The following is a 27283-nucleotide window of genomic DNA, read 5'->3' as shown; positions in this document are numbered from 1 at the left end:
AGTTCCAATAGTTCATTTTTGCCTTTGTTTCTCTTGCCTTTGGAGATATGTCTAGGAAGGCATTTTCAAAACTTCAGGAATATCAGGCTTTCAAAAGATTGCAAATACACACAAATTCTTTGTAGCTCCTCTCATCAAAAGATAAAGTCTGTTTCTTCATCTTTTAAATCTGGGCTGGCCTTATGATTTGCTTTGGCCAGTGACGCAGCAGAAGGGACATGACATGAATTCCAAGCTGGCAGTTTCCATTCTCACTCTCTGCCACCATGTGACCAAGCCTAGGCAAGTCTCCAGGAGGGGCTGTGGGTGTCTTGGTTGACCACCAGACCCGAGCCTCGCAGCCCCAGCCAGCCTCGATACCAGCTGGCTAGTTGCACAGGTAGGTCCAGAAGAGATCAACTGAACTTCCCAGTTGAACCCAGCCCAACTGGCCAACCCACAGAACTGGGAGCTAGGAAATGATAGTGGGGGGTGGTTTGTAACCCATGTAAAGGCTAACTGATAAGTGATGAAATCCATGTAACTGAATCAAAATCAAGTCAGAAATGAAGAAGCCATACATGATAAATACATTTAAATACTGAAATTAAGAAAAAGCAAAAGAAAAATGGATAAAAATAGAATGTAAATGGTATAAACCCTGACATGATGAAAAATAACACGAGTCAAAAATTAGGAAGTATGGGGAAGAGGTAGAAGGAAGCGAAAGACTGTTAATCTCTCTTTCATAGCAGGGAACTCACTACTGAGCAATGTTGGAGCACATAGTTGAAAAAGTCCCTCTGTCCTAGTATGATTTTTTTTTAATCATGTTAACCTTTGAGAAAACTTTTATGAATCAGTCTCTCTGAAAATGAAAAAATATGCATCTGAGCAGTTCCTTCACTTTTGTTAAATTCAAGTAAGACTAAGTTCAACACTGTATTTTATTTTATTTTAGATTTATTTATTTATTTGACAGAGAGAGATCATAAGTAGGCAGAGAGGCAGGCAGAGAGAGAGAGAGGAGGAAGCAGGCTTCCTGCTGAGCAGAGAGCCAGATGTGGGGCTTAATCCCAGGACCCCAGGATCACGACCTGAGCCGAAGGCAGAGGCTTTAACCCACGGAGCCACCCAGGCGCCCCTCAACACTGTATTTTAAAATAGCATATGCAGACTGAACCTATTCCTGTTACCCTACGTAGCTATCTGTCCTTCTATCTGTATTTATGCTTGTAACAATGCTGTTCGCCACATGTGGATATTAGTATTTCTGTGATATTAAAATTAGGGTGGTTTGAACTTTTATTTCTTGAAAAAATTTTTTTAAAGATTTTATTTATTCATACGACAGACAGAGATCACAAGTAGGCAGAGAGGCAGGCCAAGGGAGAGGGGGAAGAAGTCTCCCCACTGAGCAGGGAGCCCAATGTGGGGCTCGATCCTAGGACCCCTGGGATCATGACCTGAGCTGAAGGCAGACACTCAACCGACTGAGCCACCCAGGCGCCCTGCTTATTTACTTTTATAAAGACAACAAAGTTGGGTGCACCTGGGTGGCTCAGTGGGTTAAGCCTCTGCCTTCGGCTCAGGTCATGATCCCGGTGTCCTGGGATCAAGCCCCACATTGGGCTCTCTGCTCAGCGGGAAGCCTGCTTCCTCCTCTCTCTCTCTGCCTGCCTCTCTGCCTACTTGTGATCTCTGTCTGTCAAATAAATAAATAAAATCTTAAAAAAAAAAAACCAGCAAAGTTGTAAAAAGAGTTTACAAGAGGTTTCATTAGCAGTCCCAGTGGAAAGCAGTATTTTCATAGAGAATATTAAAATGGCATTATGCTCCAAGATTGGTCTGTCTAAACTAGTGGTATGCAATGCCTACATGTTATAATTACCAGGGAACATTTAAAAAAAATATCCATATCCTGGCTTTAGCGGGATCAGAACCATTCAATCAAAATCTCTGGGAGGGGACTGAGAATGATACAATTCAGATGTTCCCCCAGGAGATTCTTTTTTTTTTTTTTTTAAGATTTTTTATTTATTGATTTGACAGAGAGAGATCACAAGTAGACAGAGAGGCAGGCAGAGAGAGAGAGAGAGAGAGAGAGAGAGAGGGAAGCAGGCTCTCCGCTGAGCAGAGAGCCCGATGCGGGACTCGGTCCCAGGACCCTGAGATCATGACCTGAGCCGAAGGCAGCGGCTTAACCCACTGAGCCACCCAGGCGCCCTCCCGCCACCAGGAGATTCTTATGTGCAACTGTGGCTGAGAACCACTTGTCTTAACAGGCCATATAGACACATTCCTAAGACGCAAGGTGTGTTGCTTGGAAATCAGGCTACTTCCTTCCACCTTGTGCCTTTTCTAGCCCACAGGGACATCCAGAGGGTCTGTTACTAAAGAAGACAAGGAGAATGAATACTCTGGGTGTGCTACTAGCAGATAGGATTCCTGTCAGCACGGACTGGGGGCAAGATGCTTTCTCGTTTACGTCCAGAAGGAGAGAGAGCCAGGCTCCCCCCCAACCCCCCTTGCTTTGAGTTGGCATGTTTTTGTGTCCCACAGGCTCTAAATGAAAAACACACCCACGACAGAACCAGTTCCTATCAAGTGAGAGGGAATTTTTGTGATTAGTTTACCAGTGCTTCTTATACTTTATTAAGTAGAGAAATTGCCCAGGAGTCTTGTTAAAATGCAGAATTTGATTCAGTAGTTCTGGAATGGGGCCAAGATTCTGCATTTCAAACAAGTTCCCCGGGTGATTAGAATGGCTGTCAGGCATCAATTACAATGTCCACCTTAACTATCAGGCACACCTGATATTTACAGTAGCTGAGGAATGCATTTTTTTCCTTGTAGGTGAATATACAAGAGAAGCCAATTATAATCAGAAGGTGCCTAATGAGCAAAGCCAGATTGCAAAGCATGTGTGAAGGCACGGAAGCAAGAAACTGCTCACGCGCCAGGTGAATCAGGAGCTGGAGGTAGGCGGAGTCAGGTCACTGAAGGGTTGGACTTTGATGCGGATTCTGCAGAGCACAAAGCCTCAAAAAGAGATTTACCAGGAAGAAAAGTCTTCCATTGTCAAATTTGTTTGGGAAGTCCTGTACACACTATGTCCCTCACTTGCATATTTACAAAGCATAATTTGTTTTTAAAGATACTAAGAAGGCTTTTGTCAAATAAAGATAATACCTCATAAACAGTACAGGTTATATGATTTATGGAGCCCAGTGCAAAATGAAAATTTATCTTTTTCCTATTAAGACTTTCTGGAAGGCGATGACAGAGCATTAAACCAATTGTGGAACTCTCCTAAAGCTTCTAAAGCTTCAGGCCTTGTAGGACTGCACAGGTCACATGCCGGTGAAGCTGCCCTGTTCATGGGGATATTGGGAGCATTAAATGAAATAATGTATGAAAAGTGCTTTAGGGGCACTTGGGTGGCTCAGTGGGTTAAGCCTCTGCCTTTAGCTCAGGTCATGATGTCAGGGTCCTGGGATTGAGCCCCACATGGCATCAGGCTCTCTGCTCAGCGGGGAGCCTGCTTCTCCCTCTTCCTCTCTGCCTGCCTCTCTGCCTACTTGTGATCTCTCTCTGTTTCAAATAAATAAAATCTTTGGGGCAAAAAAAAAAAAAGTGCTTTAGTGCGTACCTACTGTTAGCACCACTACCAAAGCTACAATAGGGTGTCAAGCCTGGAATCACCACTACCAAAGCGGCTACCAAAGCTTACATCCTGTAAGCACTAAATAAATAGTAAGGATGGTTTTAACACAGCTTTTAGTTAGGACTCTTGGCTGTAATAGAAATTGACTTCATTTAGCTTAGGCAAAAAAAAAAAAGCAGAATTTGTTAAATGATCCAGGAATGTGTTTCAGAATCCAAGGGTAGAAGCTGCTAGCAAGGTACAGGAATAAAGGGCTCTCCTTTTCTCTCTCAACTCCAGTTTTCTTTATGGGTTCCTTGTCCACACTGTGGGAAAAATCAGCCCAGAGATGCCAGGTTCAAGAGACTTCCCGGAGTGATACTGGGGTCTCTTAGTCCTAATTCCACATGGGGAGGGCTCTGATGGCTTCATCAGTTTTCACCTGGATTAGGCAACTGTACATAAAGACTCTTCAGCTATTATCAGCCCAGTGGAAGGGGAAGAAGAAGGCAACATATGTGCATCTCAGTGTCTCCCATACTTACCTGATCATGAGACATTTCTTGAAGGAACATCTACTAGTATTGAATAGAACATACTCAGGAAATGCTATCGTGGGTGATAGGAAGCAATGGAATGGCTAAAGGAGATGCAAAAGAGCCAGGAATCAGATGTTCATTTTAGATGGCAGGGAGCAGAACTGACTAGACCAAACAAGACTGAACACAAGAAAGCAAATTAAGAGCTTGCTCTAGATATCCAGACCTGGGAAGCAAGGCTAGTATTAATGAGGATATACTAGGAAAAACCGTTTCCAGAAATATTTGGGAAGTGAAAATTCTATATGGGGAGAAAGGTATAAGAGAAACAGACAAGGATGTAGCAAAGGACTAACTTGGGGTACTCAATCGGTTGTGGTATACCAACTGTTGAGCTAACACAAGAATTGGGCGATGGGTCTAAGTTGTTTTTGTTTGGTGCCAGGAAGAATATTCAGCTGGAAATATCTAGAAGCCTGAAATGTGGGCCACAGGTAAAAGTCTTGAGGCAGATTCAGATGTCAAATGCTTTCAGTAATAATTAAAAACCGATAAGTTCAGGCATTCAACATATAATCTTTGAACACTACTATGGCCCAGGCCCTGGGGGAGACACACACACACACACACACACACACACACAAGCGCGCGCGCTCGCGTGGATAAAAGACTCATGGTCCTGCAAGCCCATCATGGAGCTTACAGTCGCCCAGGAAGAAAAATTACAAAGCACTCCTTTTCAGAACTACAGAATGTCAGAGAGTTGTGCCAACCATGGAGAACACAGTGCCGGTGCCCCTACCACATGACGGCTGTGTGACAGGGGCAGACTACGGTTGGGTCTCAAGCCTGGAATCATCACTACCAAAGCCACGGGGACAGGACGACAGCGCGGGTTCGGTCTCTAACTGCTGCGGTGGGGGATCGGGGTGCGGACCGGACAGTGCACTTGGCATGCGCGGGTGATGAAAAATAAGGCGGCGAGTGAGAATCACTAGCCCAGTAGAATGACCTGGGTCTCCTTTGTGTTTACCACGGCCAAGCATTGCGGGCCGTAATGTGCTGAGCTGGGTCCACCTGCCCAGGAGGCAACTAGAATGACAGTCCACTTTAAGGGGCTCACTTTTCCACCCAAAATGCGTCTCCATCGTCTTGTTGCGGTGAGGGAGGAGGATGAACCCTAAGGGCCTGGATTACTGTCCGGCTCCTGTGGGTGCCAGCACCCCAGAAGCGATGTTCGAGGAGTACTGCGCGGTCACAGGCAACTGACATCCGCACAGGCAGCGGCGGAGAACAATGAGCTACCAGGGAGGAAGCGGAGGGTAAGCGAATTCGGAAGTCGAGGCTGCACGCGGGAAGACAGGCGAACGCGGCGCTCGGCGACACCACGCCTGCGCCGGCCGAGGTCCCGCGCCCGTCCCCGCCAGGCGCAGCCGCCGAGCCTAGCACCAGCTGCGAGCCCGCAAGGTGAGGGCGGGGGAGCGCACGCCTCAGGGACGGCCGAAACGCGCGAGCGCAGAGAGCGTGCGCACGCGCAGAGCTCCCGCCGGCCGGCGCCAGAAGCGCGGGAGAAGCGACGGAAGCCACTGAGAAGAGCCGCACGTCGGTGAGTGCTCCCCCCTCCCCTTTCTCCCGGAGTGCCTTGCGCGCGGCCGGTGGGCGGGGGGGGGAGGGGAGGGGAGGCGGCGGTGGCAGCCATGTTGTTGTGAGTCTCTGTGTCTCACCCTCGGTACTTCGGTGGTTCGGAGGAGGAGGGGGAGGAGAAGGAGGAGGTGGGGTGGGGGGGAGGGAGGTAGGTGGAGAAAGAAGATCTTGCCGCCACCGAAGGCGGAGGAGGGAAGGACGGCCAAGAGCGACGCCGCCGTGTGCCCAACGGTCGGTGTCTCCGGCTGAGGCAGCGCGGCCGCAGCAGCCCCGTAAGTCAGTCCGCGTTTGCTCCTTCTCCCCGTGCTCTGGCGCCCCAGAAGCTGGCTTCCCGGGCTTTGTGTGGCCGTCTCGGCGGGAGCAGCTCGCCGGGCGGGAGGGCGGACGGGCCTGGGGTAACCCAGGGCAGCTGCGGCCTGGGGCCCGGGCCCCGCTCGCACAATGCGGGGGGAGGGGTGCCGGAAGGGGGTGTGCGCCCGGCGCGGGGTGGGGGGGTGCTCGGCTCTCCCGCTTCCTTTCCTCCCCCACGCCACTGCCTTGCGGCGCTGGGGGGCCCACCGCACTAGTCCTGGGTTTCTCGGCGCTTGGGGTTAGGGACCGAGCTGTCCGTTCAGCCCATGGTCGTTAAGAGGGGTGAGGCCGGTAGATCCAGAGAAGTGTGCGAGTTGGAAGTGGGCGAAGAGGAAGGAGTGGGTTTATGAAAACAAATGTGGGAATTCTTGGGGGCCCGAGTGTGTCCAGGAAAAGCTTTCGGCAGACAGGTGTGGATATGAAAGAAACAGCGACTTGGGTTAGTTAGACTCGTTAGGTGCTATTATTAAGGAATGTTATGTTTGTTACTGGAACAGGCTTTGACACTCAGATGTATAAACTAAAATGAAAGAAAAGATTAGAGGCTTCAGACATTTTAGCAGTAGTTTGGGCCACATTTGCGGATAATTGTTCAAAGTTTTATCCCAAACGCTTGTAAAAGTTAGGCTGCTACTGAGAACACAGCTAGGGAAAACCCATATTTCTTAACTTAGTTTTTCATTCTAACACATATTTAAACATCATGAGGGTTAATATTACGAGCATATTAGGTGTAATAAGACAGTAATGTCAGTTAAAATCAGGATTTCGGGTATTGTGAGGTCTTAAGAAAAGTGGTGATGGGTTTTTTCGGTAAAGGTTTTTAGAGAAAGCTTTATTAGTCAAATGCTTTTAGACGCTTAAGAGAACTGTAATATTTGTAAAGGTATATCAAAAAAACAATTTTAATAAAGGGAGTTACCTAAGGATTTTAAAAGCTTGTTTACTGCTTAGATTTCGTGTTTAATAGGTGACTCACCATGTGACCTGGAGTATCGGAGGACAATTTAAGGAATTCTGGCTAGAAATCTTATTTAGAATACAATGACAAATATTTTTAATGGGCTTAAGTTTCTGTTCTTATTCTTTTAGTACTTTTTTTTTTTATAGAGGATTTGCTTCATCTGCACAGGCATAGTGAATAGTTGTTAATATTTCCCTTTGCATGAATGTCTTTTAAAGTTCAATTTTTGGTGAACTTTAGTTATTTAGAATTGTCTTTTGGTGTCCTGAAGGATGGTTTTTGTACCCAGTAAAGGCTTACACTGATTTTAAAAATTAGTTGTATTTCAGAATCCTGGTTCTTAAGCTTTTTAAGTTCTTTTTTCTTATTTGTACAAGTCTGGCTGTTAATCTTCAAGTTAAATTTGCTATTAACAAACTTGAACATCTTTAAGAAAATTGAAACTGTTTAATTTTTATACGTAGTTTTCTTAATTTGAGTGTAAAGTTCCCTTAGACATTTTAATATTTAGTGAGGTTTCAGCTTAAAAGTATAAATTATTGCCATGTTTAAATTGGTCTTACAAGGTTGTCCACTTTAATAGACCAACTTTTCTTTGGTATTACAAGCATATAAGCCAAACTATGCAGTCTCAACAAAGATAATACTAGGATTTTGTGTCCCTTAAACCTTCCATACTTGTTTATAAGTCCTCCTGGTGTTGAAATAATAATTTGTCTTCCTGTGTATGTACTTAGCAGAAGCAACTATGATCAGGGATTTGGGCCAGGTGTGACATCCAAAGCCAATCTGGTCAGTGACCAGATAGTCTTGCTTTTTATGGATATTGATAAGATCTTCATAATTTCAAGTGGAGGTTGGTTCCTGTCTCCTGGACTCAGGTTCTTTAAATTTGTTGGATTTCTAACAGAGCAAAATATTCGGGTTTTTTTTTTTTTTTTCATGTTCTTAAGATTTAGGATTATTTCAAATACCTGAATTTAATACCTGGCTTGAATTCATAGTTTGTGGCTGTTTACTGGTAGGTGTGTGATTAATATAAAAATTGTACTAATAACTAATAAGTTGGTTTGTGATGTATTAGGTAGATTTCTTGCTATTTTTGAGAAGGTATTAAAAATAGTCTGGCTTGGCCCCTCTTGTCCCGCTTTTTTCACTCTAGCCTGATGAATTTGTAAGAAGGAACTGGTAAGAGTATGGCTTAGCTTCTTTCCTCCCTTTCTCTTTGGAAGTCTGCCCCCTGCAGAAAGTGCTTTGTTCTGCTTCTTGAGGCCACCATGATAGACTGCCCCTTTTTGGAGGACCATCAGTTGTCCAGTGCTATCTGTGACCAGTTTAGGATAATTAAGGGGCGTGGTGGTAGGAACCCCTTTGGGTTTAAATTAGTCATTCGATTGTAGCTTGGTCAGTAAAAGGAGAAACTTGAATTGCTGTCAGTCTAGTTCTGTGTCTCTCACTTCTGAATTCTGATGTGGTGGAAAAAGTTTCCCTTCAAACCTCATTATTTAGGAGCTAATATTTTTTTAAGATTTTATTTATTTATTTGAGAGGGAGACAGAACATGAGCAGAGGGAAGAAGACGGAGGGAGAAGCAGACTCCACACTGAGCAGGGAGCCGGATGCCTGACTCGATCCTAGGACCCTAAGATCATGACCTGAGCCTAAGGCAGACCTTAAGACCAACCCCTGAGCCACCCAGGTGCCCTAGAAGCTAATATTTTAATAATGATATTTATATTTAGGAACATAGATGGACCTTTTTCACTTAAAATGTATTGTTTCTGTAGTGGGAAAGTGAATTTTTAGAGATTATTTTTGAAGCCTTTCCAATGAAACAGTATAGAAGTAGTACATAGGTAGGTTCATAGTAAATGCTTTTTTCTTCTCAGAGTTTCAGGTAGCGGCATGTTACCAGACAAAAGGTTAGTGTATTTTTTTCCTTAGTGACTTTTTTGTCCAACTCCAAAGATCCAGCTTCTTTATAAATGAAAAGCTAAAACTTGTCTAATTAAACAGTGTCACCTTCTAGAGAGTCATTTTATTTATTTGTCAGAGAGAGCGAGCAAGCACAAGCAGGGGAAGTGGCAGACAGAGGAGCAGCAGGCTCCGCATTGAGAAAGGAGCCTGATGCCGGACTCAGTCTCAGGACTTTGGGATCACAGCCTGAGCTGAAGGCAGATGCTGAACTGACTGTGCCGCCCACGCGTCCCAAGTCATTTAATTCTTAATGAAATTGTGGACTTTTTTGTCTTCCCTTGACTTGGGGGGGGGGATTTTATTTATTGATTGATTTGACAGAGGGATAGAGAGAGCTCAAGGAGGCAGAGGGAGAGGGAGATGCAGGCTCCCCAGTAAGCAGGGAGCCCAGTGCGGAACTGGATCCCAGCCAAAGGCAGCAAATGCAGACGCCTGACTGACTGAGCCACCCAGGCACCCTTGTTGACCTTTTTTTTTTTTTTTTTTTAATTTCACTTATTTATTTTGACAGAGAGAGATCACAAGTAGGCAGAAAGGCAGGCAGAGAGAGAAGGGGAAGCAGGCTCCCCACCGAGCAGAGAGCCTGAGACCCAGGGTCTCAGGTCCTGAGTCCCAGGACCCTGAGACCATGACCCGAGCTGAAGGCAGAGGCTTCAACCCACTGAGCCACCCAGGTGCCCCATGTTGACCTTTTTCTTAAATGAAGTTTTACTTGACCATTTCCTGGCTCCTTTCTGTATTTTTCTAAAGTGCTTTAAAGAATTTAAAAAGTATGGGCTGTTCAAGCACATTGGTAAAGTCATAGTTTCTTTAGTATATTTCACCTCTGCAAATGTAGCTGCTGTAGTCCCATCCACTTTTAGTTTACATATTATAGATTTTTACTTCTTATTCACTTACTATTCTCTTTTAGGGAGATGAAAGATGTTGGAGTAGAGTACTAGAAAAATGGAGTAGAGTACTAGAAAAACATACAAATGGGTACACCTTATGTTCATATCTCAGGATTTCACTGTAACTGCCAAACACAAAAAAGGGGAAGAAGTGTGAAGGGAAAAGGGGTAGGTAGTACTTGGAATGTCAGAATACTTTGGACTGAAAATGGGATAGGGAAAGAAAAAAAGGCAGTCATTATTGCCTACCTAAGGTGAAAGGTAACATTTGAACCACAAAACTTGCATTCCAGGAAGGGATTTGGGGAAATTGACTATAAAATGACACTACAAAACCAAAAACAAAAGAGATTTTTGTGATTTTTTTTTTTTAAATATTTATTTGAGAGAGAGAGAGCACACAAGGTGGGGGGGCGGGCAGAGAGAATCCTCAAGTGGACTCCCTGCTGAACATGGAGCCCAGTGCACTGCTCCATCCCAGGACCCTGAGGTCATGACCTGAGCCCAAATCAAGAGTCGGTGCTTCATCAACTGAGCCACTCAGGCATCCCAGATGATTTCTACTGTATCTATCTCATATAAAGAGCTCTAGATCTCAAGGTGGTGATCTTGTGATTTTAGGCACTGGTTTTGAAAGACTTAATTAGGGATCAGTGGAATATTGTCTCAACTGTGTAAAATGCAACTGGTTTTATTCATTCAGACATTAAAAAAAGGTGAATAAGTAGTAGAAATAAGCTGACCTTAAGTATAGGTCTTTGCTAGGCAGTCAGATAAGATAAGGCAAATTGTAGGTTGAGAAAAATATGGATGGTTTTGTCTGATTTTGTTAAATACTAAAAATTATATTTTTAGTATTTAGGTAGGAGCCACCCATGTTTTCCATTTTGGTGACCAGGTCATTTATTTCCATCTGTTTAGTATCTGTCAGCACTTTGAAGTTTGAGTAAATGTAAAACATTAAATTTTCTGTAGTACAGTCTGAATCTTTACAATCTGATATAAATAAGATTTGAAATTTTGAGAAGATGATAGCTGAAGTTTTCCCTGGAGATGTTTTCTTGGACCACCTTGCAGTTGAAATGTAATAGATTGCTGAAAAGGGATCCAAGGGAAAGTCTTAACCTCCCTTTGTTCACTCCTACACTAGTAGAAGGGGAGTACTATGTCTAGGAACATGTCAAAGATAAATTGTTTGCTAGTTTTTATTGTAAGTCTGGTTGAGAAATAGTCATGGATTATTATTTGAGGAATATTCAGTCCCATTTGTTACTCTGGATGTTCTAAGTTTTATTTTCTCATCAAGGTAGACTACCAGAACCTTGCACAATATTTTTGAGATTTGTAGGCCTTTGATGTCCCAGACTTTATTTTTTTTCTTTATTATTTTTTAAAAGATTAATTTATTTGAGAGAGAGAGAGAGACACCACAAGTAGGCAGAGAGGGAGGCAGAGGGAGAGGAGTAAGCAGGCTCCCTGCTGAGCAGAGAGCCTAATGCCGAGCTTGATCCCAGAACCCTGAGATCATGACCTGAGCCGAAGGCAGAGGCTTAACCCACGGAGCCACCCAGGCACCCCCAGACTTTGTTTAGATATCGGTGGTACCAGGTCCTTGTTATTGAGTGTTTAAAAAAAAAAAAAAGACGTGGAGAAATGAAATTAGTCAAGGGATAGGTGAAATGGATTCATCGAGAGGGATTAGTGTGGGTAGTGACCCTGCTAGGGGAGGATGGCAGAACTTGACATGGAAGTAGGGAAAATTGAGAAGATAGACTGGACAGGGCGCCTCTGTGGCTTAGTAGGTTAGGCATCTATCTGCCTTCTGCTCAGGTTGTGATCCCGGGACCCTGGGATTAAGCCCCACGTAGGGTACCCTGCTCAGTGGGAGCCTGCTTCTCCCTCGGCTTGTGCGCTCCCCCTGCTTGTGTGCATGCACGCATTCTCCCCTCCCTCAAAAATTTCTATTTAGGGGCACCTGGGTGACTCCTTTGTTTAAGCATCTGCCTCAGGCTCAGGTCATGATTCTCAGGGGTGTGGGATCAGCCCCATGTTGGGCTCCACGCTCAGTGGGGGCGTCTGCTTCTCCCTCTCCCTCTTCACCTCTCCACCCCTCGTGCTCTCTCTCTCTGCCTCAAATAAATAAAATCTTCAAAAAGATTTTTATTTAAGGGGCGCCTGAGTGGCTCAGTAGGTTAAGCATTAGTCTTGATCTCAGTTCAGGTCTTGATCTCAGGGTTGTTGTGAGTTCAGGACCTGAGTTGGGCTCCATACTGAGCTTGGAGCCTACTTTAAAAAAATTTTTTTAGACTTAAATGCATATAAGTTTTATTTAAATTCTGCTTAGTAATATTTCTTCAGAGGCCCTTTTTTGGTATATAATTTAGGTAGTCCTCGAAACTTAACAGATTTGGTTTCTCTTTTCAGACATTTGTTTGAAATGTTTGAATTTCTAGGCATTTGTTTTTTAAAGTTATTTATTTATTGTTAAGGCTTATTTATTTATTTGTCAGAGATAGAGAGTGCACAAGCAGGGGAAACCAGGCAGAGGGAGAAACAGACTCCCTGCTGAACAGGGAGCCTGATGCAGGACTCAATCCCAGGACCCTAAGATCCGGACTTGAACTGAAGGCAGACGCTTAACCAGCTGAGCCACACAGGCACTCAGAAAAGTTTTTTAGACTTCCAACATCTTTAAGAAACTGATTAGGTTAAAAAAGAAAGAAAGAAACTGGTTAGGTCATCTTGCTTCAAGTTATTGGGAAAAAAGTAATCACCAGTTGAAGGCTTGTTCATGAATATTTGAGGGGTTTTAAAAGTCACAACTCATACTTATGACCTAAAAGATTACTCTTACTTAATTGAAAAGTTTGTACAGCTCATATATTTTTTTCATAGACTATCCATAGTAGTCATCACAGACTGAACATATTCTAAAACTTAACTGTTGTAAGTTGTGGCTTTTCCTAGACAAAAGTTAAGGAAGTTGAAATGTTACATATTTTTTTTCTTTTTCTTAGAAATGACTAGAAATACTGCTCAAAATAACTTCTTTTGCGTTAACATATTTACAGAAGAAAGTTATGATAATACTGGATTAAAGTTAAGCAGTTTTAACTGTAGGACTTACTGTGTGAGAATGAATTCTGGAATGACCATGTGCTCAGCTTGCAAAAGAGCAAATGGATACCAGGGAGCAGCATATCTTCAGTGTATTGGACAGGGAACCTTATTTTAAAGAACATTGTGAATTGGTGATTAGGGGAAACACTGGAAAATTGTGGTCTAAAGAAAAAAAGTACCGGACTCCAGGGTGACTCAGTCTGTCTACTAAGTGTATTCTTTTTTTTTTCTTTTCTTTTTTTTTTTTAATTTTTTAAAAAAGATCTTACTTATTTGTCAGAGAGGGAGCGCGCACGGGAGCACAGGCAGACAGAGCAGCAGGTGGAGGGAGAAGCAGGCTCCCTGTGGAGTAAGGAGCCCGATGTGGGACTCCATCCCAGGATGCTGGGATCATGACTCGAGCCGAAGGCAGCGGCTCAACCAACCGAGCCACCCAGGCATTCCTCTACTAAGTGTTCTTAAGCTCAGGTCTTGGAAGACCTGGGACTGAGTCCCTTATCAGGCTCTCTGATCAGTGAGTGGGGAACCTGCTGCTCCCACTGCTTTTGTGCTCCCTAGCTCTCTTATAAGAAAAATAAAAACATTTAGAAAAAAAGAAATCTTAAAACTGCATTCAAGTCTGCTGCTTAGAATGGTTTTTGTTTTTTCTCAGTTGTCTCAGACCATGCACTGAAATGACTTTCTCTAGTTCTGTTACAGCCTTTTCTTTAGGATATTTCTCCTTGGTGCTATATTGGTTCTGATTATGTGTAACAATTGAAAATTACTAGATAACTATTTGAGCATTTGAGACAAGTCTTCACTTGTTGGGCATTCAACCTAGTACTAAAGTGAATTGAAAATAACACAGGATCACTTACTTGTACTTTATTCTGTGATAAAGCCTCTGAACTGTAGTGCATTTAAATAGTATTAATACAGGACCTTTAAAAAAAAACAACTTGGTTTTGCTAACTTTAGTGAGCATTACAGCACAGAAAAAAATGTAAAGATAAAGCCAGTAGTACCTCCTCTCCTATCAGAGTTTAGTTCAGTGCTTATTTTGTCATAGTCCACACAGATACATAATTGTATTACTCCTTTCTTTTAAACAAAAATGGGTTCGTTTGATACAACTTAGGTGACTAGGTATTTTTATTTACTATCATAGACATTTTACTCTATTTGTACCTGTAACTTAAAACATTCAGTACGCAGATTTTTATTTTGCTAAACCATTTTTCTGTTGAGTTTGTTTTTTTTTTATTTTTATTTTTCATTTAAATTCAGTTGATTAACATATAGTGTATTACTAGTTTCAGAGGTATCTTGTTCAGTTCTTATTTTCTAACCACTGCAAGCAGTGCTGCAGTAAATGTTCTCTAGTTTATTCTTTTCATGTTGGTGGTGTTTATGTAAAGTTAATTACTGAGTTAGAAGATTTTATGTTGATTTTTTAAACAAGAAAATAGTCATTTATTATGGTAGATCATTAATACTCTAGAAAGCACTTATATTTTAATATCCTATATTATTTCATTTATTTTTCATGATAATCCTGTGAGGGAGGCATATACTCATTTGCAAGTGGGGAAACAGGACCAGTGTTCAAGTGTTCTGAGTTCATTCACCTAGTTAAGGACAAACAAGGAACTATATTCTGGTCTTTTGATTGAGATTCTTCTGTTACACCATGATGAATGATTCAGAACTTTTTATTTGGAAAAGCAATAGGGTGTTTGTGGATATATTCCTTAGCTCTGTAATGTGTAAGGGTCTCAGTCCTGTTTGTACAGGGAAGCATCATCTAGAGAACTTAAAAAAACAAAAAACAGTAAAAATCTGCACCTGTTTCCCTGCCCAGACTAACTCAAATAAGTTTTATGTAAGTGGGAACTGAGTGTGCAGTTTTAAATCTTCTGCCTAGATTCTGATGTACTGAGGGTTTGAGAACCAGTGGCCTTAAAATTGGGGTGCTTCATGCCAAATCTTAATGTGGTATGTTTTACTGATGGTTAAGCCTTTAGGGCACAAAACTTAAAAAGTTAGCTTCTTTTAGTGGTTAATCTCATTTAGTCATAATTCGTTCACATTGCTGTTAGGAATGAAAACATAGAACTGGATGGAGTGGGGCGCCTGGGTGGCTCAGTGGGTTAAAGCCTCTGCCTTCGGCTCGGGTCATGATCCCAGGGTCCTGGGATCAAGCCCCACATCGGGCTCTCTGCTCAGCAGGGAGCCTGCTTCCCCCTCTCTCTGTGCCTGCCTCTCTGCCTACTTGTGATCTCTGTCTGTCAAATAAATAAATAAATCTTTAAAAAAAAAAGAACTGGATGGAGTATTTTGGCTTCTGTTGGGAATTGAGATCAGTGATAGTCTTGGGCAATAGGAGTAATGGAAAATTAAAAACAAAACAGCTCACTATGGGGTGTCTGGGTGGCTGAGTTGGTTGAGTGTCCAGCTCTTGGTTTCAGCTCAGGTTATGATCCTAGGGTCATGATGGAACAGAGCCTCCATGCTCAGCAGGAAGTCTGCTTAAGCTCCTCTCCTCCTGCCCTGCTCACACATGCACTTTCTCAAAGATCTTTTTTATTTTTAAGATTTATTTGAGGCAGAGCGAGGGCAAGTGGAGGGAGGGGTAAAGGGAGAGAGAATTTCAAGTAGCCTCTGCACCGAGCATGGAGCCAAACATGGGACTCAATCCCAAGGCCCTGAGGTCATAACCTGAGCCAAAATCAAGTCAGGTGCTTAACCAACTGAGGCATCCAGGCATTCCCAAATAAATCTTTGAAAAACAAAATAAAAACCTAAAAAATAGTTCATGTTTTTTCTAAACTTTGCCAGTACTTACTCAGCAGAAACAATACCATGAGATTTACTTTGAAAGCAAAAAATATGGGGGTGTCTTGGTAGCTCAGTTGGTTAGGCATCTGCCTTCTGCTCAGGTCAGTGATCTCAGGGTCCTGGAACAGAGCCCTGCATTGGGCTCTCTGCTCAGCAGCGAGTCTGCTTCTGCCTCTCTCTCTGTGATCTCTCTCACACTCTCTCAAATAAATAATCTTAAAAAAAAAAAAAGAAGTATGAAAGTCAAATACATTGAGGGGTTTAAAAGGTATGATTTGGTTGGTTCCTTTTTTTTTTTTTTTTAACACTTTGAGGAATATATCAAAAGTGTAGGGTAGGACTAACTGAGATAAGTGGTTGGAAAACTAAGTACTAGCTACATAAGTGCAGTGCCTTTAAATGATGAGACAATATTTAGATCTACAAATATTCTGCTTTTTAATTTTTTTTATTTTTAAAGATTTAGTTTATTCATTTCACTGAGTCGGGGGTGGGGGGTGTGGCGGGTGGGGGGTGTACAAGCAGAGGGAGCAGCAGGCAGAGAGAGAGGGAGGGAGAAGCAGGCTCCCATGCAGGACTTCATCCTAGGATCTTGGAGCTGAGCTGAGCTGAAGGCAGCCAACTTAACAAACTGAGCCACCCAGGGATCCCTAGATTTCTGCTTTTTTAAAACCCAACGTGTCATGAAGGTGTGGCTAGAGATATTAACTATAGTAGGTATTGGGTATGCATGTAAAGTCCTTTATACTTCTTAAAAACCCTTACAAGTTTACGAATAAGACCAGAATATTTTTTTCTTTCCTTTCCTTTTCTTTTCTTTTTTTTTCTTTTTCTTTTTTTTTTTTTTTTTTAGAATATTTTTCTTTTAAGTGATGGCCTAGTTTATGGGAAAGATGTCTCTCTGGTATGTTTCTTTATAAGTCATATATAGCTTATGTATATTTATTTGACACAGCAAAGGGGGCAACACAAGCAGGAGGAGAAGCAGGCTCCCCACTGAGCAAGAACACCCCCCCGCCCCCCAATGCGGGGCTGGATCCCAGGACCCCGGGATCAGGACCCAAGCCCAGGATAGTCACTTCACCAGCTGAGCCACTCACGTGCCCCATGTATAGGTGTACTTAAAAAATAGTTGATTGAGGGGCACCTGGGTGGCTCAGTGGGTTAAAGCCTCTGCCTTCAGCTCAGGTCATGATCCAGGTGTCCTGGGATCAAGCCCCATATCGGGCTCTCTGTTCAGCAGGGAGCCTGGTTCCTCCTCTCTCTCTCTCTCTGCCTGCCTCTCTGCCTACTTGTGATCTCTGTCAAATAAATGAATGACATCTTTAAAAAAAAAAAACAACAACAACATTGACTGAGTTCTACCATGTATAAGGCCATTGATTTCCAAGCTCACTTGACAATAAGAACTAATGTGTTTAGTGATTTCCAGCATGTATATATTTAAGTATCTTCAAAGAGATAAGTAGTGAGTGGGACGTATTGAAGGAGTAAGTAACTCCTAAATAAATGTACAATAAAAATTAAACATTCCTTTTTCCTAGATGTGTTACTAATAACAGTTGTGTCACAGTTTGTGTTATCCTGTTTTTACAAAAGTTGAATGGTAGACTGCTTTTCACCTTGCCTTTTCACTTATGTCCTGGATTTTTTTTTCCCATATATGCCTAAATTTATCTCATGTTTTTAAATGGACTCATAGTTGATAATGTTATCAGTTTCCCTCCTTGTTAAACACTATCCTTAGTATTCTTCCTTTGATCCCCTTCCTCATTTCATGGAACACTGGCATGACCAGAATAGTTTGCATAATTGTGCTACATGTTTTTTCTATCCTAATTCTGATAATAGAGAAGTTTTAAAGTCTTAACAGGTGGGCGCCTGGGTGACTCAGTAGGTTAAGCGTGTGCCTGTGGCTCAGGTCACGATCCCAGGGTCTTTGGTATTGAGTCCTGCATCCAGATCTCTGCTCATGTGGGGATCCTGCTTCTCCCTCACCCTGCTGCTTCCCCTGTTTGTGCACTCGCTCGTTCACTCTCTCTGTCAAATGGATAAATAAAATTAAAAAAAAAAAAGTCTTAACAGGTAATATGTTATTAGTACATTGAAAAAACAAATTACATCCCATGGGAGTTAAGAAAAAGATTGTTTGGGAGTAGGTTTTGATGGAGAAAGTGGCATTTGAGCGAAACTTTGAGTTTCTAGTATTTGCATATGAACAGATAAATGGTAAAGACCTGTCCAGGGGACTTGAATAGTAAGCAAAAGGAGATTGGGTTGGGGGGCTTTAAGAGAGTTGTATAATTAACATATAAGCTGACTTTCAGTTTATGCTTGGTTGATATGGAAGAGAACGTGGAACCCTTGGAGTCTTGACAGTGTAAAATCTGCCATTTTAGTAGTTTTGTCTATTAGGATATGGAAATTGGCCACAGTTACCTTACTTGGAAAGTTAAGAATACAGTATCTACTTTGCTGGATAGTGGTAAGAATCAGATATAATGTGCCTAGTACAATCCCTGGCATCACATAGAGTGTTAAGTAAATTTTGTTCCTTGGGGGCACCTGGGTGGTTTTGGTTGCGCTTCTGACTCTTGATTTTGACTCATGTCATGATATTAGGGGTGGTGAGGTCAAGCCCCATGTTGGGTTCCACACTCAACAGGGAGTCTGCTTGAGATTCTCTCCCTCTCCCCACATATGCGTGCTCACTCAAGATTTTTAAATAAATCTTTAAAAAAAAATTGTTCTTTTTGGGGGATGGTATTTGCTAAAAATTAGTCCAAAGCTGTTTGTGTTCATTTGGAAATCAATTTGGGGGAGGGGTGGATTTCATTGACCACTTGTCAAAAATATGGTTGGGAAAGTAATCAGTGATTCTAAGTTTATACAATAACTTAGACCCTAAGTCAGTAAACCTTGTGGAGAGTAACTACCTTTGTAAGCTGCAGTTTAGAAATGTTTTGTTCAAAAAAGGAGGACTGGTTTCAGATTGTACTTATCCCTCAGGGCCCAGCTTGAATACCACCTGCTTCACATGGCCTTCTGTCGTATTGTTATATATAAATTTTATTAAGCTTTATTATGGAACTGTTAAACACAGAAGAAGAATAATGCATTGCATCTTCAGGTCTCTATCACTGATACTCAACCTTATGTGAAATCTAATGTTTTACTTTTTGTAGAAGAGTATTTCAAAGCAACTCCCAGACACCAGGCCAGTTTAACCTTAAATTCTCTGGGGCGCTGAGTGGCTCAGTCAGTTAAACGTCCGACTCTTGCTCTCAGTCAGCTCAGGTCTTGATCTCAGGGTTGTGAGTTCAAGCCCCTCATGGGGCTCCACATTGGGTATGAAGAAAAAGATTATATTTCATATATATATATATTTGCATAAATTCTCTTACTAATGAGGACTCACTAAAATATACAATTCACGGGGGCTGGGTGGCTTAGTCTGTTGGGTGGCTGCCTTCTGCTCAGGTCCTGATCCTGGAGTCCTGGGGTTGAGTCCTGCATCACCCACTCTGCTCAGTGGGGAGTCTGCTTCTCCCTCTGTCCCTCACTCCCCTCTCATGCTCTCTCTCAAATAAATAAAATCGGGTTTTTTTAAAAGATTTTTTAAAAAGATTTTTTAAAGATTTTCTTAAATCTTTAAAAAAAATCTTTTTTTTTTTTTAAATTTTATTTATTTATTTGACAGACAGAGATTACAAGTAGGCAGAGAGGCAGGCAGAGAGAGAGGAGGAAGCAGACTCCCTGCTGAGCAGAGAGCCCCATGCGGGGCTCGATCCCAGGACCCTGAGATCATGACCTGAGCCGAAGGCAGCGGCTTAACCCACTGAGCCACCCAGGTGCCCCTTTAAAAAAAATCTTAAAGATTTTTAAAATCTTTTTTAAAGATTTTTTTTTTTAAAGATTTTATTTATTGATTTGACTGAGAGAGATCCCAAGTAGGCAGAGAGGCAAGCAGAGAGGGAGGGGGAAGCAGGCTCCACACTGAGCAGAGGGCCCAATGTGGGGCTTGATCCCAGGACTCTGAGATTATGACCTGAGCTGAAGGCAGAGACTTAACCCACTGAGCCATCCAGGTGCCCCATAAATAAAATCTAAAAAAAAAAAAAATGTAATTCTCTTGCGATTATTACCACTAACAAAATTCATGAATATTGTATATATTCATTCTGTATTTAGATTTCCCTGATTTTCTCAAAAGTTTTTTTTTATAGTTGATTTACTAAAATCCTGATTCAGACAAGGTTTCCATATTTGCCTTTGAACCTCTTAATCTGAATAATACTCTTTTCTGTCCTCTCCCTTTCCATATTCTGGATTAGATGATTACTTCTTGTGTTATCTGTTGACTTTGTGCTTTTATATTGCTCATGTTTCTGATAAACAGTATTTAGATCTGGTGACTTTATTAGATTAAAGTTTAATGGGTTACTTTTTTGAGATAATTTTTCATAGGTGGTGATGCTGTTTCATATTTTATCATGGAGCATTTATTTGCTTATTTTACTTTTAAGATGATAGCATATTAAATCACAAAATGTTAATTTAGAAATACTCCCTTTGGGGGAGCTCATTTCATAATGTATCTTTGATATTTCACTTGTATCTTTGACTCATTAGGATCACTTTGTGTTATCTAACAATTTTTTCTAGCATATCATCTTTACTTCCATGTTAATTTGACCTGCTTCTCTCAGGTGTTATCTAAAAGTGTCAAAAACCAGGATTGATTGAGGTCGATTTAGTTTGGAGATCTTCTCTAAGCAGTATTTCATGTTTCAAAATAAAAGAATTTCCTTAAGCAGTATTTTATTTCTCCAAAAAAAGCAATTGTATGAATGCCTTGTAAAATAAGAGACTTCATAAGGTCGCAGGTACATGGTAATTTTCCTTTGAGAGAATTTTAAGGAAAAAAGAATATTGCCTCATATTTGCATACATGTAAGTTAAATATTTATTCTATTTTGCCTCTTTGAAAATATGTTCTATGTGAGATTTATCCTCAGAGAGCTAACACAGGCTTGCATGGAAATACTTGATAAATTTGTATTTACTGTCTAAATGCTGATGTTGGAATAATCTAATTTCTGATCTTGCTAGAAGATTTGAGGTAAGGCCTTTGAAGAATTCTGGTTTCTGGAATCTATATTAATACTCAAGTGTGTGTGTGCACGCACATGCATGCCAAATTTCATTCAAAATGTAAAACTTGACTTTTCCTTGGTATAGTTGAGTCAGTAATACTGATTGGGAAAACAAGCCTGTATAATTACCCCATGAAGTATGTGGACAAACAAGTAGCAAGTATTAAAAAGATGTTAGTGTGGTTTTTGGCTCAACTACTAGAAGAGCTAAGTGACTTCTTCAACACCTTTAGAAAAGTGTATGATTCAAGGGAAACAAAAGCAAAAATGAACTTACTAAGACTTCAAGATAAAAAAACTTAACTCACAGAAAGGAAACAGTCAACAAAACTAAAAGGGACACTTGAGAATAGGAGAAGATATTTACAAAGGAAAGGTTAGTATCCACAGTCTATAAAGAACTTATCAAACTCAACACCCAAAAAACAATGAATGCAGTTAAGAAATGGGCAGAAGACATGAATAGACAGTTTTCCAAAGAAGGCTTCCAGATGACTAACAGCCACGTGAAACAGTGCTCAACATCACTCATCATCAGGAAGACACAAATCAAAACCAAGATGAGATGCTACTTCACACCTGTCAAAATGGCTACAGTTAACAACACAAGAAACAAGAGATACTGGCCAGGATGCAGAGAAAGGGGAACCCTCTTGCACTGTTGGTCGGAATGCAAACTTGTGCAGCCACTGTGGAAAACAGTATGGAGGTTCCTCAGAAAGTTAAAAAAAGAACTACCCTGTGATCCAGCAATTGTACCACTAGGTATTTACCCAGAGGATACAAAAATACTGATTTGAAGGGTATGTGCACCCCAGTGTTCATAGCAACATTATCAACAATAGCCAAACTATGAAAAGAGCCCAAATGTCCATCAACTGATTAATGGATAAAGAAGAGGTATATATGCAATGGAATATTACTCAGCCATCAGAAAGAATGAAATCTTGCCATTTGCAACGACATGGATGGAGCTAGAATATATTACTGCTAAGCAGAATAAGTCAGCCAAAGAAAGACAAATACCATATAATTTCACTCATGTGTGGAAGTTAAGAAAGGAAACAGATGAGCATATGGAAGGGGGAAAAAAGAGAGAGGGAAACAAACCCTAAGAGACTCTTAATGACAGAGAACAAACTTAAGGGTTGATGGAGGGAGGTGGGTGGGGAATGGGCTAGATGGGTGATAACTATTAAGGGGGGCACTTGTTACAAGCAGCACTGGTTGTTGTATGTAAGTGATGATCACTGAATTCTATTCCTTGAAACCAATATTATACTGTATGTTAACTAGAATTTAAATAAAAAGTTTTTAAAGCCTCAGCATTTAAAGTTACACTTAATAAAACGTGTACACACACACACACACACACAAAAGAAAAGTGTATGATTCAGTTCATGCCTCCAGAAAAAGTAAATTACTAGGTGTTGATGGTGATTAGCAGAAACTTGCAGTGTTGGGGCTCCTGGGTGGCTCTGTTGTTAAGCACCTGCGTTCAGCTCAGGTCATGATCCCAGGGTCCTGAAATCGAGCCCCTGCATCGGTCTCCCTGCTCAGTGGGAAGCCTGCTTCTCCCTCTCCCACTCCCTCTGCTTGTGTTATTTCTCTAGCTGTGTATCTCTCTGTTAAATAAAATCTTAAAAAAAAAAAAAAACTTGCAATGTAAAATCTTTGAATGTTAATGGTCTACTACAGATACTTAAGTCTGGATAGGTTTACCTTTCTCATGGATAAGAAAAGGTATTACTAAATAAATTTGTTGGTAAATTTGCCGAAGTGATTTAATATGCTGAAGAAATGAAGATGCTCTTAAGAAGGACTTTAGCTCCTGTTTGTTTGCAGTGGATACCATTACAGCTCAATGATTATGTTCATTAAAAACTATCCAGGGGTGCCTGGGTGGCTCAGTCGGTTGAGCGTCTGCCTTTGGCTCAGGTCGTGATCCCAGGGTACTGGGATCGAGCTCTGCATCGGGCTCCCTGCTCAGTGGGGAGTCTGCTTCTCCCTCTGCCCCTCCCCTCTGCTCATGCTCTCTCTCACTCTCTCTCTCAAAATAAATAAAATCTTAAAAAAAAAAACAAAAAAAAGGGGCGCCTGGGTGGCTCAATGGGTTAGGCCACTGCCTTTGGCTCAGGTCATGGTCTCGGGGTCCTGGGATCGAGGCCCACATCGGGCTCCCTGCTCACCAGAGAGCCTGCTTCCTCCTCTCTCTCTCTCTCTCTCTGCCTGCCTCTCTGCCTACTTGTGATCTTTCTTTGTCAAATAAATAAATTAAAAAAAAAAAAACCCATCCAGGAAGGATGATTACTAAGATTATTTCATAAGCCTCTTAAGTAACTCTTCACAGTGGCTTATAGTTAATTAAGTTTTCATGTAATTTTGTGTTTTTGTAATCGATGCACAAGTAGCCTTCAGGTGTTACAGGACTAATATGGAAAAGTAGTGCCAGTGGGAAGTTGTTATCAGACATTTTATGTTGATAAATGTCTTCCTTGTTGCAGAAAGTCTGAAGAAGAGCCTTGTTCACTATCCCATTAGATTGAGAAATTGTGTATTAATATATATGAAGGATTTATAAGCAGTTACTATCCAGATACTTGGTTTTGTGATCTGAATTTGCATTTCGTACCATAAAAAATAATTCTTTTTATTCAAGATATATTGACCATTTATAGATAGCTAAGACACAGTTCCTAGCCCCTTTGGCCCCAGAGCTTAATTTCTACTATCGCCTTAAAGTAGAACTAATTATATTACTATGAAAATGTGATTAGTGTCCTGTGGTAGTAGAAAGTGCTTTAATACCATTTATTGTAGCTCTGAGTGGTTTTCCCCCAACTTACTTTTTATAGTAGGCATGTGGTGAGGAATTGGATCAGATGTTGTCTGAGAAAAATTAGTACTCTTAATCATATAAATGTACTTACTAAGGCATATTGTTTTTTTTACACAAACTTACTTGAAAACCTTTTGAATTATGTGTTAGTAAATATGAAAACTTAGAACTTAACTAAGTTGTTTGAGGTGCTTTATCTGTTTTTCTCATGTAATTAGCAATGATGCTGCCTACAAAAAGTTGGCTTTTTTGTTGTTAAATTTTGGAATTTCATGGGACACTGTTGTTATCTTAAGGAAACAAAGAATCAACCTCAAAACTTAACTTTTTAATTCAGATTTGCCTAGGATTACACAGTGTCTTGGCCATAGAAAAGTTTCTGTTATGTATCTTCTAAAGGAACCAGATCCAGTTATTTGTTAAAGAAATAATATTGGGGGAGTTTCATGGCTTAATGTCGCAAACAAACAAAAAAAAAATGAAGACAGATTTTACACCGCAGGCAGTACTGTGTACCATAACTCTTGGATACATTTTCTTCAGATTAACAAAGTCAGTTCAATATGCGTACCTGGATGCTAGATACTCTTGTTGCTTGTTAGAAGAAAAAAGTGCTCTTTCTTCCTAAGATCTAACCATTCCCTATAAAGTTGTTAAATTCATGTCCAATTTTTTTTTCTCTTACCACCAAATGATACCAAGATTTGTAACTGCATAGGACATACAAGATTGGCATTTTTTAGGAATTTTGAGAGTCCCACTTAATGGCATATGTGTCACCCCCCACCCCCTCAACTTTATTCTGTTACTAATACGGAGATTATTGGCTTGAGAGTTTGTGTTTACTTTCTGTCCTGTTGTTTTGCCCACTTTCTCCTCCAGTCTTTTCATGAGTGAAAAAAATGGTAGCACCGTAACCTGCAAAGCTGAGTTCGAGTGTTCTACAGATTTTGTTTTCTTTTGTATTTTAAAGTCTTTCCCTCATAACCTACTGAGTCACCTCCATTTAAATGTGACCTATAATACCATTCATTAGAAGAAGAAAATATTCCTGGGGATAGTATAAATGAAAAAACTGGAAGCAAAGCCCTAATGTTTAACTTTTGGCTTGCTCATATTTGAAAGTGGATTATCTGCCTTTGATGTTTTTGTGTGTGAAGCAGTCAAACCGAATCCACTAGAGCAAAGATCAGCAAACTGTAGTCCAGATCCGGCCCACAACCTGTGTTTTTTGGCTCACTTTCTAGAATTGGTTTTTAGATTTTTAAGTGGTTGGGTGGAAAAAGAATAACATTTTGTTACACATAAAAAATACACGAAATCCAGATTTCACTATTCATAAGTGAAGTTTTATTGGGACACATTCATGCTCATTTATTTTGACCTGTGGCAGCTTTTGTGCTACACAGGTGTCGTCGAGAACAGACGTCATATGACCTGCCGGAGCTAAAATGTTTACCGTTTGGCTCTTCCCTGAAAGTTTGTTGACCCCTGCCCTGGGCGTGATTCACCACAAAAGAGAATGGATCCTTGAGACTTGGCACATGTATCTGGAGGTTCTTTAACTTACAACCTCATTTATTTGGACCACAGATGAAAACCTGGAAGTAACCAAAGAAAGGCTTCAGTAAAGCTCTGGTCCTTATTTACTCTTGAGAAAATTTCTTGTCTTCTACTCTGGTGTTTTCATTTTTCTTAATAAAAATCTCCCTCCCGGGACCCCTGGGTGCCGAGCCACCCAGTCAGTTGAGTGTCTGTCTGCCTTTGACTCTGGTCATGATCCTAGAGTCCTGGGATCAGGTCCTGCATTGGGTTCCTCGCTCATCAGGGACCTTGCTTCTCCCTCTGCCTGCCATTTTTCCTGGCAGTGTTTTCTTTCTCTTTCTCTTTAGTAAATAAATAAAATATTAACAAAAGATTCCTCTTCTTTGTCTCATGGACTTGTAGAAAGGTAATAAAATACAGATAAATAGATGAAAAAAATGGTGTATTCTGATCACTTAAGGACTGTATGAATTTTGGGTTATTTACTTTCAGGCTTTTTTGTGTTTTCAAATACTTACTTGAAAGAGCACACCAGTGAGCATGAGTGGGAGGAAGTGCAGAGGGAGCGGGAGAAGCAGACTCCCCTCTGAGCTCGGATCCCCAGCACCAGGCTCGCAGGACTCCATCCCAGGACCCCCAGATCATGACCTGAACCAAAGTCAGATGCTTCACCGACTGAGCAACCCAGCCTCCTCTCCTTTCAGTCTTTCTTAACATTACTATCTAAGCATTTTCTTAATTTCAAATTCAAATATTTTTAGTAGTTACATGATACTCCATTTTATAAATGTGTTGTGTGGCAGTTATGTGGTTTATAATTTCAGAATTTCTGTAATCTGCAAGTAACACTACTGCAAGCATGCTTGTAATAAAGCTTTATATATATTTACATATTTGTCTTTACAGGTTGTTTCCTTTCGGAGACTTCTCAGTTTCCAGCATCTCTGGTTGCCCCAAAGTCTGTCCTTTGGTTCTTCAAGCCTTTTAAGACTGGATTCTTTATAGGAATTTTGGCACCCTACCTCCAAACCCAGGCTGTCCTCAGGCAAAAAAAGCCATTAAAAAACTTACTCTATGCCGGTCCTTTAAGTGTAGACTCTCTTCCAGTTTGTTTTTTGTTGTTTTCTGTTACCTTCAGGTTTCTGTTTTTCCAGAGTGTGTAGGTATCTGCAGAGGATTTAGGTTAAAGGAGCTACACCTCCGATTACCGGGAAACCTGTGCCATTCATTTTAACTCTTTTAAGAACAGTGACCATATTTTAACTTTTTTTCTCTACAAAATCTAACACATTGAAGATGTCCAGTAAAAGCTTACTGAGTAAATGAAAGGGTGAATAAAATAACTCATTTTGTGAAAACCGTTAATGAATCCAGCTTTTCTAACAATAGAATAGCTTATATGCCATCCATATATCTTTTTTGATATAGTATCTGTTCAGATCTTTTGCCCATTTTTAAATTGGGTTATTATTTTTAAAGATTTACTTATTTGGCAGATCACAAGTAGGCAGAGAGGGAGGCAGTTGGGGAGGGAAGCAGGCTCCCCACTGAGCAGAGAGCCCACTGATCATAACCTGAGCTGAAGGCGGAGGCTTAACCCCCTGAGCCACCTGGGCACCCCGGGTTATTATTTGAGATTTTTTTTTTTTTTCAGGATTTTATTTATTTGATGGAGAGAGAGTTCCAGGAACACAAGCATGGGGAGTGGGAGAGGGAGAAGCAGGCTCCCCACTGAGCAGGGAGCCTGATACATGGCTTGATCGCAGGGCTAAAGGCAGTCACTTAACTGAGTAGTCACCCAGGCTTCCCA

General features: G+C 41.2%; 1 protein-coding gene across 5 annotated transcripts in view; it reads left to right on the top strand.

The window, feature by feature from the left end:
* The first annotated feature begins 5938 nt into the window (after positions 1-5938).
* PUM2 (pumilio RNA binding family member 2) overlaps positions 5939-27283 on the top strand; it is a 100743-nt gene continuing 79398 nt past the window's right edge. For all 5 annotated transcript variants that reach the window (XM_032866902.1, XM_032866907.1, XM_032866906.1 and 2 more), the window contains exon 1: positions 5939-6080. The gene's annotated coding sequence lies outside the window, so the exon portion shown is untranslated. The remainder of the gene's footprint in view (positions 6081-27283) is intronic.

The sequence above is a fragment of the Lontra canadensis genome, unplaced genomic scaffold, assembly GCF_010015895.1.
Source record: "Lontra canadensis isolate GAN:19392208 unplaced genomic scaffold, GSC_riverotter_1.0 scaffold32, whole genome shotgun sequence".
Taxonomy (NCBI): Eukaryota; Metazoa; Chordata; class Mammalia; order Carnivora; family Mustelidae; genus Lontra; species Lontra canadensis.
This window is presented reverse-complemented; position numbering and strand designations above follow the sequence as displayed.